The sequence below is a fragment of the Artemia franciscana genome, chromosome 19 (assembly GCF_032884065.1).
Source record: "Artemia franciscana chromosome 19, ASM3288406v1, whole genome shotgun sequence".
Classification (NCBI taxonomy): Eukaryota; Metazoa; Arthropoda; class Branchiopoda; order Anostraca; family Artemiidae; genus Artemia; species Artemia franciscana.
Genome location: NC_088881.1, coordinates 4,497,165 through 4,512,007, shown reverse-complemented (window position 1 = coordinate 4,512,007; position 14,843 = coordinate 4,497,165). Strand labels below are relative to the sequence as shown.

Here is a 14,843-nt window from a genome sequence, read left to right as displayed (position 1 = left end):
ACTATAGATTTCAAATATCATGAGCCTTTTCTAAAGTTTACATGACCACCCCTTCCATAAGAACTTTATATGCCCCAGGGGCATAACTTACAACCCTTACCCCAAGACTATGGGGAAATCTGTCCATCTAAAATGCCTTAATATATGATCTTTGGGCTATTTTTGAACAAATGGTTGTCCAATTTTATCATATACATTTTTTGAAAACACGACGTAGGGGGGGGGGGAGCGACCACTTTGACTCTTAAAAAGGGAAATACAACATCTGATTGAATCAGACTGATTTCTTATCCAATGAGCCTCCTCTGGAATTTATACGACCCCCTTTCCATAAAAAAACCTTAAATGCTCTCGGGGCATAACTTATAACCCTTGTCAAAAAATAACAGAGAGAGGTAAAACTCAATGAAAAGACAACAAACGAGACTGTGGCCAGTAGAGAGAAAAGATGAAAGATGAAAAAAACGTGGATACTACGCCTCTATGTAAACTAGGCGTCCTCAGCAAAAGAGAAACAAAGATGAAAAAAAAAACAACAACAAAAACTAAACTAAAAACATGTAAAACCACCACCAATATTAATAAAATACAATTGTCGCAACTGATCCACGTAGGAAAAAAGAAGCTATTCGAGCTAGCCTACTTTAATGAGAACATCAAAACAACTGAAGAAAACATTATAAAAACTGAGATTAAGTTAATTATTCTGTTGCAAAATAATCCTCTTGTTAGCTTTTATTGAAGCAAATCTTTTTGGCTCAGTAGGTAATCTAGTCCCCTGGTGATTATGTCTTAATTTCATTATTGACTATTGGTTCACTTTTCAAAAGACAGTCATAAATTGCATTAATATTTAAATTTCCTGTAGTCTCTATTTATTGAAAGATTAGCAAACATATGTTTTTTAATTTCTATAGCCTCCATCGTCCATTGAGAAAAACCCCTATCCTTAGAAATAGCCGTGGCCTCATCAACTTGTACAAAATGTTCAGGATGAAAGGACGTGTGTTCATCCACAGCCGAAACAAAAGTTTCAGGAAGCTTGCTTAATTATAGAGTTTATTCTATTGAGTCCTGATGATCAATAAATCTTTCAAGAAATTATTGGTGCTTTCTACCAAAATAAAACTTTCCACATGAACAAGGAATTTTATACACCCCACCAACTAAATTTTCCTAGGTTAAATCCTTCCCGGAATTAAGGAAACTACCTATTGGTCTCACTGACTGGAAAAATTTATCTATGTTTTGTTTACATAAAATTCGTTTAAGAATCTCCCCCCAAAATGGGTACATAAGGCAAATAGGTGCATAGCTACTAAGACTTTATATACCCCCAGTGCATAGCTTACATCCCTTGCCTTCAGCTGGGTGTGTGTGGGGGGGGTGTCATCCTCAAAGACATAATTTCCGGATCTTTTAACTATGTTGAACAAAATAGCAATCTCAAAATTTTGACTGGATGTGTTTGGGGAAATGTGGGGGTGGAAGGGGGTTTAGTTGCCCTCTAATCACTTTTGACTATTAAAACGGATACTAGCTCGTTCAACTTCCGATTAAATGAGCCTTTTTAGAAGTTTCTGCAACAACAAATCATCATCTTGAAATTTTCATCAGATGCATTTTGGAAAAAATGCGAGGTGGGTGGGGGATCCACCCTCTGATCACTCAAAATCTTAAAGAAGTCGCTAGAAATTGCGATTACCAGTCCAATGAGCCCCATCCAAAGTTTACAAAATCATCCTTTCTGGCTGAACCTTAAATGATCCCAGGGGATAACTTACAACCCTTGCCATGAGGGCTGTGGGGGGAGGATGACATCCTCAAAGACCGAATTTCTGGACTTTTCAACTACATTGAACGAGACGGTTATCTTAAATTTTGATTTGAGGGGCTTGGGGAAATGGTGGGCGAAATAGGGGGGGGGGGGGTAGTTGCCATCCAATCACTTTTGGACCAGGAAAAAGGCACTAGTCCTTTCAATTTCCAATCGAATGAGCTCTTTTTGAAGTTTCTACAACAGCTCCTTTGATACGTGCCCTGGTCTAAAAAAAAAACTTAAAAAAAAATACATTGAGCCCACATTGCTCTTTACTTAGGCAGCCTATGATACGTTTGAATTGTGGGCTTATTTTGTAAGTGTTTGTGCTGAAACACCTGTATTGATACATCCTCGCTTCTGCAATATATGTTTGAATTGTAGGCACATTTTGTATTGAGGCGTTTGTGCTGAGACACCTATATTGATACATACTTGTTTTTACAGTATATCTTTGAATTATGGGCTCATTTTGTATTGAGGTCGTTGTACTGATGTACTTGTATTGATACTTTCTTATTTTTTATAACTAGTTGTTTGTTTAGAGTTGTATGTTGTTGGATTTGATTCCCTGTTGGGAATCAGAATGTGGGGATTGTATGAATAGAATAGAATATATTTATTCACTGCAATAGTCGGAACTAGCATTAGCATGTCATGACAAAAATAATTTATACCTTCAAAAACACTCACAGGAAAATTTAAACAAACATTATATTAATCAAACATTAAATTCTAGTCGTGTCAATAATATTAAAATGACGGGTAAAATATGGGACAAATGATTTGCGATATCTCTCAGCACTATAGGCTGAGCAAGTCAGTAACTGTTGACAATTCTTTTTTATTTGTTGGAGTCTGGTAATTGGTCCTTCAGTTGGGGGCTCTCAAGGTTGGGTAGTAGATGGCAATGAGTTGGGGATACTCATCTTGCATTGAATTCTTAGCACTGCGATACCTGCATTGATACTTTCTTGTTTCTTATGTTAAGTTGTACATACTGCTTTCACATTTAAAATGGACTTTCTTTATATTCAAGATGTTGAGTTAGTTGGATTGACTATGTCAAGTCAAGTTCTCTGCAATCTGTTGTCAGTCTTGCGTTTCCTGAGTTGAATTTGTGCAAATATTCATATTGCTTATGGTAAGATATCAGCCAATAAATATAGACAAAATCAAAAGTGTATATACAGATTGTACCATTGTTTTGCTTCACCAGAAATCCTTTTTCTGTCAGGTACCTCGCATTTATTCAGGAAAAAGCATATCTCTACAATTTGAGTAGCATATTTTAAATATTGCAAGTTTTTGCTTTATTTACCACAGTGGTATTGTAATAGGGATATAGTTGAACGATTTGAGCTTTTAGATGTACCTTCTCAAATTAAGGATCTTAATAAGGGTATGTGTCAAAGGACGTTGACTAAATTGCGTGATTACGACCCTCTTTTTCTTTTTTTTTCTCCCCAAGGTAGGATGAGTGTATAGTTTTTGGTTGTTTTGTTAATAACGTTTCCTTTTTCTTTTCTCCATATTTTTATCTTTGTGGGTTAAAAACAAATGATGATAATACAAACATACCTAATTAAACTGATGAAGTTTCTATGCCTAGTGCAATTCCTGTAATAGGAATTAAAAAAGGTAAAGGATACGGCATTAGACTTTACAGTCCTTACCGGCGGTGCTGATCTCCGTTTCTTGGCCCTTCAGCCAGGAAGTGCAATGGGGGGTTGGGGGCCAGCCATCCTGTGCTTTCGCACACCCTTCCTGTTTACCTTCCCCAGATTTCTCCAGGTACCCATTTAGAGCTGGGTCGACTCTGGCTAAGCTTACAGGGTCACACCACTGACCCCCGTCCCAAACTGACGAATTGGGAACACTGGGATTCGAACCCGTGTCCTCTCAGACAAAGGATCCCGAATCCAGCGCACCATTGCCCTAGGAAATTATCTTTTCCCTAAAACTACCCTTTCAATTATTCTCAATTTCTACTTGGTAACAAGATGTGAGGTTTTGCAATTTACATAATATAGCTAAAAAATCTAAGCTATGCATCAATATGGTTATTACTGAAATTATCTTTTCTCCATAGTATTGTCTTTGTGGGTTAAAAACAAATGATGATGATGTTGAATACAAAACATAAGTAGCAATCTATACTGTGTGTGTAAATATTTCTAATTATCAATATAGCTTTACTTCGTCTGTTCTACTGAATCTATTTTATTATACTGTTTTGTTTATTATATTAGCTTTGTTCAGCTTGCTATAGTTGACTTATGTGTACTTTTTATTTTTGCTTGTTTATTATTTTTTTCTTGGTACTTCACTGTTTATACTTTTGAATGTTTGTGGGCAAAAAATATAACAACAATAACATGGCAGCATTTGGAAAGTGGTGAAAAACTTGATGTTAACAAATCCAAAGGATCAGATAGGATACACCCATGGCTTCTAAAAGAGTGCCGAAATGTTCTCAGTTCTCCCCTGTTTAGACTGTGTAGATTCAATGGATGCACTCAAGCAAAATATTGATAAAGAATGGCTGCACCAACATTTCCTGTGCAACTAGGAAGCTGTTGAGTGCTCAACCCAAATGTAGCAAGCAATTGCATCAAATGACCTGCAGAAGTCATAAAAGAGCATTACAAGGATATAAAATCCTTAGATTTGCTCCAAGCTGCGATTTAAGGTAATAAGTGCAATTACTTTGGACTGCCATTTAAATTGATTGTCTACAGCAAAATAATATGACAACATTTGGGAAGTGGTGCAATTTATTTTAATTTGATCAAAAATGGGTGCTAAATTATTTGTTGAGTACTGTTAAATCCGAAATATTTTTTTATATATTTAAATGAGAACAGTTGTTGTGTGGTGGCATGCTGGGTTTGGTTGCATTTTTGGAGTGATTGAGAAACCGATTAGAGGTTGAAGTCTTATTCAAAAGGAAAATTTTTCAGGGTGAATAGTCCACAAGCAGTTTTACAGGGAGAAGGATTCTCAGCAAGGATGGAACTAACTGGAAGGAATTTGACAGGGGGTGGGTGCACTTCATGTTGGATGAAATTTCTACCAAGGCGTTTTCCATGAGGGGAAGGGGTATATTTCATAAAGGGTGAGCCAGATTTACCAAAATTATTTGACAAAAGAGCAGAAATTATGACATATATGAAGGGTTGCCCCCTCCTCAATACCTTACTCTTTACACTAAAGTTTGACTGTTTACTAAAATTGAAACACGGGGGGCATTTAATTAGAATGCAAAAAATGCAAAAGATTTTTTTTAGATTTAAATGAGAACAGTTGTCCTGTGGTGGCACACTGGATTTCATAGCACACTAGGTTTGATCTCAGCTTGGTAATAAAGAACACGTAGTTTGAACTCAACTCTAGCAATATAATGCAGCATCAACACAAGGACTTTAAGAGGTCAGAAAGCACTTTTATTCCAACAGATAGGCTTCATTTGAATAAGAAAGTTATATCATTTTATCATATTTTTCAGGCTGTAAAAGTAAGCGCTATGTAAATCTTGATGAGAGATTTCTAACAGAGTAGTTGAATTATATATATAAAATTTTCAGGAATGGGCACAGGGCACAAATCATGCACCAGAAGGGGGTTTTAAGTTCCTATTTCTATCCCATTCCTGTTTCTGGGACTTGGAAGATTGCACTGAAGATAAATATATGTCATTGATCATTGTTGCTTTGGACACAGTTGCATTCCAGAAGTGAGAGCCATACCTTTCACCTTCTTTTAAAATTAATTTAATGATTGCACCAGAAATGCGATGCATTTTGGCATTGCACAGAGGTATAAAGAAGTTTCAGACAAAGGATAGCAAGGCATAAGCAAAGGTAAAAAAGGCAACTTTTAAAAGAAAGTTAAAAAGGAATCAATACAACTTCAGACTGGGAAGTTTCACAATGCAAGTTCATGCATTACTTCTTAGGAAAAATAATCATTTCATTGTTCTTCTATTACAAACCTGGGAACAAGTATCCACTAAATTAATAACACTTCAATGGAATGATCAATTATATCAGTTTGGTCATTGGGAAGACACCATTGGAAAATAGTCTCTCTCTTCTTATTTTCCCCAGGGAACAGTGATCAAAAATTATATGCAAGTTTTTTTTACACATTTTTATACGAGAATTTTTTCACCCTTTTTCTGCTTTACTTCAGATTTTTGTCAATCACATCAAATTCTCTATACAGTCACCTGTACTTCTGGTACTAGGTAGCCAGACACACCACTGAATTGCTTGATCTGGCTAAAGATTAATGTGTTGTACTTCTAATTGCTCCTCCCCTTCCACTCAACTATTATAATCTCTAGAAAGGACAGTCATGGAGTCAGTCAAGACCTACTACAACTGAGAAGTCATAAATATTACAACCACTCATATATGAAGAGTTTTATCAATGTATACTATTGCTAAACTGCTGAGGAAAGCATAATCAAAGGCTTTCACTCCTTAGAGTATCATTAGTGGATTCAAATATGAGCTGGATCTACCCCACAAACAGATATATCTTCAATGATTATAAGTTCATCTTGTTGTACATCATAGATAGACTGCCAAACACACCTAATTAAGCACCCACTGATGGAGTTTCTATGCCTAGTGCAATTCCTGTATTAGACTTGTCCTTTAACATAGATGCTAATGCTGAAGCAGTACTGGATGCATCTCCAGCTGAGGAGCAAAGGTTAGCAGATAATTTGTTTAAAAAGATTGTTATACAATCTCCTTCTCAAAAGGTTTATCTAGAAAAATTAACAAGAAACACAGTATTAAAAAGTCAAAAATGATAACCAAAACCCCAATGAAACAATGCATCACTCCTTAGAAAAATGGTGCAACTGCCAGAATAGTCCTAGAAAAGATGAAATTCAGAGAAGTGAAAAGGCTAGAATGCAAAAATTTTGTTTCTTGTAACAAGTTGTAATGGGAGTGATGGTTTTGATATTTGTAAATCTGTACACAATGACTCTCCAGACTCCAGTAGAGACATTAGAGATGAGCACCATGGCAGCAACTGCCAGTTTGAAACTGAAAACATCTAGGTTTGTAATTACATTTTGATTGAGCAGAAGTAACTGGAGAACTTGGGGCCCAGTTTCAGAAGAAGACTAAAGTAAGAGACATTGTGCTAAATTACCAACTAGTTTCTTAAAGACACAAGTTGAAATGAAACTGGCATTGCTGACAATTATAGGTGAAATATCAAGATTAGAACAGCAGCTTATTTTGGTGCTACTACAATGTGTGATCTTAAATGAATTTTTTTTCTGTTTTATTTTTTTCACCTTACTGAAGCTTATTCTCTAGCCTTTATAGCCAACTGGTGATAATGGATTGCTCTTTCATAGTCAAAAACAGTTTCTGCAAACTTTCACATTTGTTTTGTCAGGTGGCCAAACACAGGCCAGAGACACCCAAACCTGTGCTGGAGTGGCTTAGCAGCACATTTGGCCACTTAGAAAGAGTAACTTCTAACTAGAACAATGGAGAAGATTAAATTTCCTAAATGTCTTTCCAGGATGGTACTCAATGAGTTACCTATACTTTTGCATTCTCAGCATCTTCCTATTGGTTGAACTGATGTCTGAAAATTAAAGCTTAAAATAATGGGCTGGTCTACCATATATAAAGTAAGAGCTTCAAAGGCCACTTTTTAATTCTTGACTAGATCTTAGGATCTATGTCATAAAAAATCATAAATATCATAAAAATACAATAATAGATAGTTTTTATAACACAAAGATTTTTAAAGATTATTGGCCTTTAGAGAGAGAAAGAGTAGAGGTAGGTATTTTAAAATACCTTCCTGGGTCATACTTTAGTCTGCAGCAACTTTATATTTTTTCTTTGTGCAGCATGTTTTTTTCTGCCATTGGATTTCAGTATTACACCAGACATTGAGTAACTTAGGCTTAAGGTTTATTTAAGGTTTTTTATATTACACTAACTTACTAGAGATAAAGGACCTTTTTTAGATAAGACCACAAATAGACAGGTCTTTGGGCTGCCCTTATTTTATTACATCATGAAACAATGTCATTATAGTAACAAGATCCCAGCATTTTATCCCTCTTCTTGGCAAAATTTTCCCCAAAGGTTTCACAAAGGTTTATTTAAGGTTTTTTATATTACACTAATTTACTAGAGATAAAGGACCCTTTTTAGGTAAGACCACAAATAGACAGGTCTTTGGGCTGCCCTTATTTTATTACATCATGAAACAATGTCATTATAGTAACAAGATCCCTGCATTTTATCCCTCTTCTTGGCAAAATTTTCACCAATAAATTGCCATCATATTCTTAAATCAGAAATTGCAGTTTGGAGTAATCTAAGGATTTCCTCTTAAGAATAAATTCAAAATGTGACCCCTGTTTTGACAAGCAATAGAAAAGAAAAATTATATTTAATATTCATGATTTATTCAATAAATATCAAACAATAAGTTATATTTTTAGAATTAGAGGAGAATCTGCTTTCTGTTATTATGTGAATAAAACTGAAACACTGAAAAGATATATGCATCAAAATAGGATAATTGGTATTTCTAAAAAGTGGTCCCTGTAGGTAAGTCAATAAACTAATAGAGTTAAATATTGAGCAGTTCATATAATTGATCACAAATGAAGTGCACATACTATTAGATGCCATTTTTATGTAAAAAAAATATCAAAGCTGACTGAAGAAATGTGCCAGATGAAAAATGGTGAATTTCTACTGAATTTTTTATCCAACTTAATTGTGACAAATCAATGCTTTGGATTATATAGCTTTAATAAAATGGATTTTATACTGAAATAGTAAGTTTGAAACCCATATTTTAACCCTATTTATATATAAAAAAAAAATAGAAAAACTTTTCTTACAATTTTCAAGGGTCCACAAAAGACTTACAACTGAAAGACTTACAAAAGTAATTGTTATAATCAGAAAGAGCATATAAATGGTATCTAGTTGTATATTCACTTTACTTGTAGGTCAATTATATGAACTGCTCAATATTTACCATAAGAAGCATTTAGCTTCAATAATTTTAATAATAATTTTAATAATTCTTCTCAATTTTTAATTAGTAACAAGACGTGAGGGTTTGAATTCTATATAATATTGCTGAATTGCACAGGGTAAAAACCAGTATTCAATAGAACAAAATTATGTAAAACTAGAACCCTTACACCTTGTTACCAAAGAGAAATTGAGAAGAATTGCATATACCAATGAATAGCTAAAAACCTAAGCTATGCATCAATATGGTTATTAATAAAATTATCTAAGATCAAACACTTGAAATTATTAGTTTATTGACTTACCTACAAGGACCTCTTTTGGAAATACCAATTATCCTCTTTTGATATATATATATATATATATATATATATATATATATATATATATATATATATATATATATATATATATATATATATATATATATATATATAATAAAATTTTAAAATAAAAAAGTCACATATTCAAATTTAAGCTTTTTTTGAGCTCTTGAAAATGACTAAACTATTAATAGGTTTTGAGTATAAAAAAGGACTAAAATATTGGTTTCAAACTTACTGTTTTATTATAAATCCATTTATATATTTATAAATTATAAATTTAAATACTGCTTTGGAACAGAACCTCATGGGATATTTATCTACTCCTTCTTCTGATGGGTTTCATATTTTCAGGGTAAAATTATGACAGTTCATATAACTGACTTACCAATAAAGTGAACATACCAATCAATGGCTTTTTTTATGTTCTTTATAAATATAATAATCACTTCTACCACAAATTGAAATTTATGCACTTTTTGAGCTCTTTAAAATGGCAAATTTTCAATTAAAAAATGAGTTATTTCTTGTTTTCAACAAAATAATATTATGTTTTCTCATTGCCATCTTTTCTTGGTTGTTTTTGGAAAAAATAATACTACATTTTCTCAGTGCTAAAATTATTCATAATAAGGTTAGTTTAGGTTAGGTTAAAAAGTGCTTAAATTTGAATCTGCAGTAGAAGCAATTATTATATTTCTAAAGAACATAAAAAAGGCATTGATTAGTATGTTCACTTTATTGGTAAGTCAGTTATATGAACTGTAATAAATTTACCTTCAAAATTATGACACATATAACTGACTCACCAATAAAGTGAACACACCACTTGATGCCTTTTTTTACATTCTTTAGGAATATATTAATTGTTTCTACTGCAAATTCAAATTTAAACACTTTTTGAGCTCTTAAAAATGACAAACTTTTGATTAAAGAATGAGTTATTGCTTGTATTCCACAAAATAATACTATGTTTTCTGAGAGCCATCTTTGGTAAAATTCTAGTTAATTGACTTCTTGCTATCTTGGAAAGAGTTTAGGTTAGGAAAATGAAACTTTCAGGGATGGGTCTACAGGCTAAATTATGTCCTGGGAAGATATTTTGAAGCAACTACCTCTACTCTTTTGCCCTCTAGAGGGCCCTGAAATTTGCCTACGACATGACAACTATTGAAATTTTGACAAAACAACATTTTACCTTAATTTTCAGTTACTAGTTGCTTTTTCTCTACCTTTATTTCTAAAAATGCAATTCCTGTTATTTCAGTAGAATTTTAAGCCATATCAATATTTTTTTCAAAATTAGGAAATGTATTTGTATATCTTTAAAACCTTATAAAATGGAATTGAGCAAAGTTATGAAGCTGAAAACAATTTTATTGTACTTTAATTAAGCAGAAGATCTATTTTGCAAGGTTTCATTTTAAGAACACACCTATTTTTAAAGGTCATCAAAGGTCAGGGCCCTCAAGAGGGAGAAGGAGTGGAGGTAGTTGCTTCAAAATACCTTCCCAGGACATAATTTAGTCTGTAGATTCTAGTTTCATATTCCTAACCTAAACCCTTTCTGAGATAGCAAGAAGTCAATTAACTAGAATTTTACCCCATCTTTTTCTATTGTTTTCAAAAAATAGTGCTATATTTTCTCAGTGCTAAACTTATTTATAATAAGGTTAGTTTAAGTTAGGTTGAGAAGTGTTTAAATTTGAATTTATGGTAGAAGCAATTATTATAGGCTATTCATTAAGAACATAAAAAAGGCATCAAGTGGTATGTTCACTTTATTGGTAAGTCAGTTATATGAATTGTCATAAATATATACCAATTTACCATTTTCAGTATTATATTGAAAACACATCAAAGAAAGAAGAAAACAGCATAAAATTGTAAAATTTATTTATCCAGCTTAATTGTAGAAAATCAGCACTTGTGGATTATATAACATTAAAAAAGGATTTGTAAAGAAACAGTAAGTTTAACACCAATGTTTTAAGCCTTTTTTATACTCAAATACTAGAAATATTTGGCCAAGAGCTCAAAAAGTGATTAAAATTGAATTTGCAATAGAGGCAATATTTATATTTGTAAAGAATATAAAAAAGGCATTAAGTAGTAGGCTATGTTCACTTTATTGGTAAATCAATAATATAAACAAAGAAAAATTTACCCAAATTGGTGCTGAAAAAGCATTTTGGGCCATGGGGCTGGAAATACTCATGGGTTATTCCAAATGGGTTACATTTGAAGAACAAAAAGTAAACTTTTGAATTAATAAAACAGTTCTAACAGTTCTTTTAAAATAATCAAACAGTTCTTTTAAGGAGGACTCTGGGATAAATTTATGACTGGCCTAGGCTAGCATTATATGGGCTAGGCTATTTAAAATTGACATGAAACAGAGATATCAAATGGCTTGTTTGTTTTTTTTCAGCTAGTTTATAGGCCTACATTTTCAGCTAGTTTATACAGCAAAAAAAAAAATTAGTTTAAAACTAAATGCTAGTTTTAAACTTAACTTTAAAAGCTAGTTTAAAACAAAAAAAATTGTCACTAAATTTAGGAACAGACAAGTAAACACTATAGCACAACTAAAACTCTTCAAATTTAGTTTAGGCCTAATAGGCTACTACCTGCTAAAATTCCTTGAAAACAAGGTGACAAGTTTTTTTTCTCAGATGCACAATGGTTTATTTTGCTTAACAAGCTTTTAGAATGTCAGTTAAAAGAACAAACAGTTCTTTTAAGGAGGACTCTGGGATAAATTTATGACTGGCCCAGGCTAGCATTGTATGGGCTAGGCTATTTAAAATTGCCATGATACAGAGATATCAAATGGTTTTGTTTATTTTTTTTTTCAGCTAGTTTATAGGCCTACATCTTCAGCTAGTTTATAAGGTTTTATAAAACAAAAAAAATGTCACTAAATTTAGGAACAGACAAGTGGACACTATAGCCCAACTAAAACTCTTTAAATTTAATTTAGGCCTAATGCTACCTGCTTAAAATTCCTTGAAAACAAGGTAACGAGTTTTTTTTTCTCAGATGCACAACGGTTTATTTTGCTTAACAAGCTTTCAGAATGTCTTTACCCAGAATAAATAGAAGCTTAGTTATTATTTACTTCTTTCTTAAATACCGTTTATGTTCTTCAGGAACGCTGCCAATCAATATTTTCTGCCCTACATATTAGATAACTTTTTCGGTGGTTCATTTCTCCCTTCAAATCGAGCTCTGCAATGATAATGTTCATATTTAATGCCACAAATCGACCTAATTTTAAGACAGAAGGAAACACAAGAGATTTCATGGATTAAGTTGAGCAAATCACAAATATTTTATTACCTAAGCACAATAAGAATATATAGAGGATGACAAATATTTTGACCCTAGGTTTCCACATTTTTTTGAGTCAGTAAAAGCTAGAAAACATATACGTCTTGCATTTTGATGCTAGAGTTAACTGAAAATAATGAATAAGATTGTTGTGAATAGGGATGGTAGACTTTAGCAAAACCAATATTGCGTTAAAGGGAAAAGAGAACCGTTTCAAAATAACAAAAACCATCCACTCTCTCCCTCCTTCCTGATACAACCGCAAAACTTACGGAAACAGTACTCAGAACTGTAAAACTCTTACTCAGTACTTGCACTTTTCTCAGAGTGGGTATTTGAACAAACCGGACAACTCATTTCATAATGAACGCAGTGTGAACTATGCAAGTAAACTGTCACAGCTACAAACTGTCACAAACTGTCCCCTGTCACAGCTACAGCCGCACAAAAACTTGTGTATCTCTCAAAATGAAAACTAGTCTACGAATTACATAGAGCGTGTCCGAAAGCTCAAGTATGCAGAATTAATTTCGCATCCGTCTGGAATTCTTCAAAGAATTCTCAGTTCGGACTAGAATTTTATCTGTAATTATCGCAGGGTTATGACGTCAAAAACCCCACGAAAAAATTCTACGAAATTGCAGCATTTATCTGAGGTTTTTCAGAAGAAACCAAAGAAAGATAGTGGCGATCCATATCTAAAGCATAAGGAAGACCAGAGCATAAGGAAGAAAGGTCTGTTTCCAGAGAGATTTCAAATTCCAGAAATGTGTGATAAAAAAAAACTTCCAATGTAAGTGGCTAAGAATATCTAAGTTTAAAAAAAAATCATTTTTGATCAGCAGCTTTTAGATGATTATCATTAAGGATGTAGATCTTCACCTTGCTCAGTGATCATAGAGCTTTAATTGTATGATAACTGTTAAATACAATGACCATTGACTTCTTGTTCTGTTATTCTTGAAGCAAAAAAATTAAGCTGTTTTAAACAAAGAGAAAACACAAAATTTGTCATGCCCTACTAAAAGATTATCTCTAAGCAGAGTGATAGCTGATCAGTAGTTTTTTGATAGTTGTTTAATAGAGTGATTGTTAATATTCTAGTTGAGTGACTTCTTGTTATCTCAGAAAGCGGTAAGGTTACAAAAATGAAATTTTCAGGGGTGGATCTACAGTTTAAAGTATATCCTGGGAAGGAATTCTAGAGTACCCACCTCAACTCCTTCTCCCTCTAGAGAGCCCCAAAATTTGCCTACATGACACCTTTGACAAGTTTAATAGGTTTGTCAAAATTGAAAATTTGACAAAACAACATTTTATCTTAAGTTTTAGTTATCAGCTGCTTTTTCTCTGCCTTTAGTTCTGAAAATGCAATTCCTGTTATGAGTAGAATTCTGATCCATATCAATGTTTTTTTTTCAAAATTTAGGAAATGTATTGGCATATCTTTAAAACACTATAAATTTTGATTGAGCAAAGTTGTGAAGCTGAAAACAATTTTGTTGTTTTTCATTCAACAGAAGATCTATTTTGCAAAATTTCACTTTTATAACACATATTTTGAAAGTCATCAAAGGTCAGGGCCCTCTAGAGGGAGAAGGAGTAGAGGTAGGTACCTCAAAGTACCTTCCCAGGACATACTTTAGCCTGTAGATACATCCCTGAAAGTTTCATTTTCCTAACATAACCCCTTTCTGAGATAGCAAGAAGTCAATCAACTAGAATTTTACCAAATGATTTTCTTTCAAATAAAATTGATCTACCCAAAATAGGGTGATAATCCTGTCTTCAAGCAATCATCACATTAAAGTTGCAAACCCATTGTTAACATCACAATGCAAATAAGCTGAAATAGCAGTATAATTGACTAAGTATCAGTGCAGGATTAGCATTTTAACCATGGTCTGGCTCCTTTAGAATTATGTTTGAGTAACCTGATGTGAGCTACCTCTTCTAATCAGTATAGGGCTTTAAAATAATTTCCCAGGGATCAAAAATATGGTAGCTTTTCCTTTAACTACATATCTTTAACTATATTGTGTATCAGACACACATTTATTTTTAAGCTTTTTGATCTAAAGGATTGTTTTTTTTAAACTTGGTCAACTATCAGAGACAGCACCTTACTTATTCTTGAAATTATACTAAACAAATCTGATAAATTCTAGTAGGATCCAATTTGGTGATATTTTGCTATGTACATTTATTCTATCTTTCATTTAAATTTGATACTCCTTTCACTAACTTCAGCAAATCAACAAAAAATTCTACTTTTTGTGTATAGAACCTCCTCTTCTTCCCTGTTTGACCCAAGGTCAATGAAAA

The 14,843-nt window shown here is 33.0% G+C and overlaps 1 protein-coding gene across 3 annotated transcripts in view; it reads right to left on the bottom strand.

Moving 5' to 3' along the window:
* LOC136039180 (ADP-ribosylation factor-like protein 8B-A) overlaps nt 1-12,333 on the bottom strand; it is a 37,477-nt gene extending 25,144 nt beyond the window's left edge. The window contains exon 1 of one of the 3 annotated variants that reach the window (XM_065722701.1): nt 12,275-12,333. The gene's annotated coding sequence lies outside the window, so the exon portion shown is untranslated. Of the gene's footprint in view, nt 1-11,815; nt 11,913-12,180 lie in introns of those variants that run through there. The other 2 variants (XM_065722703.1, XM_065722702.1) reach the window with 2 other exon arrangements.
* Nucleotides 12,334-14,843: the final 2,510 nt, after the last annotated feature.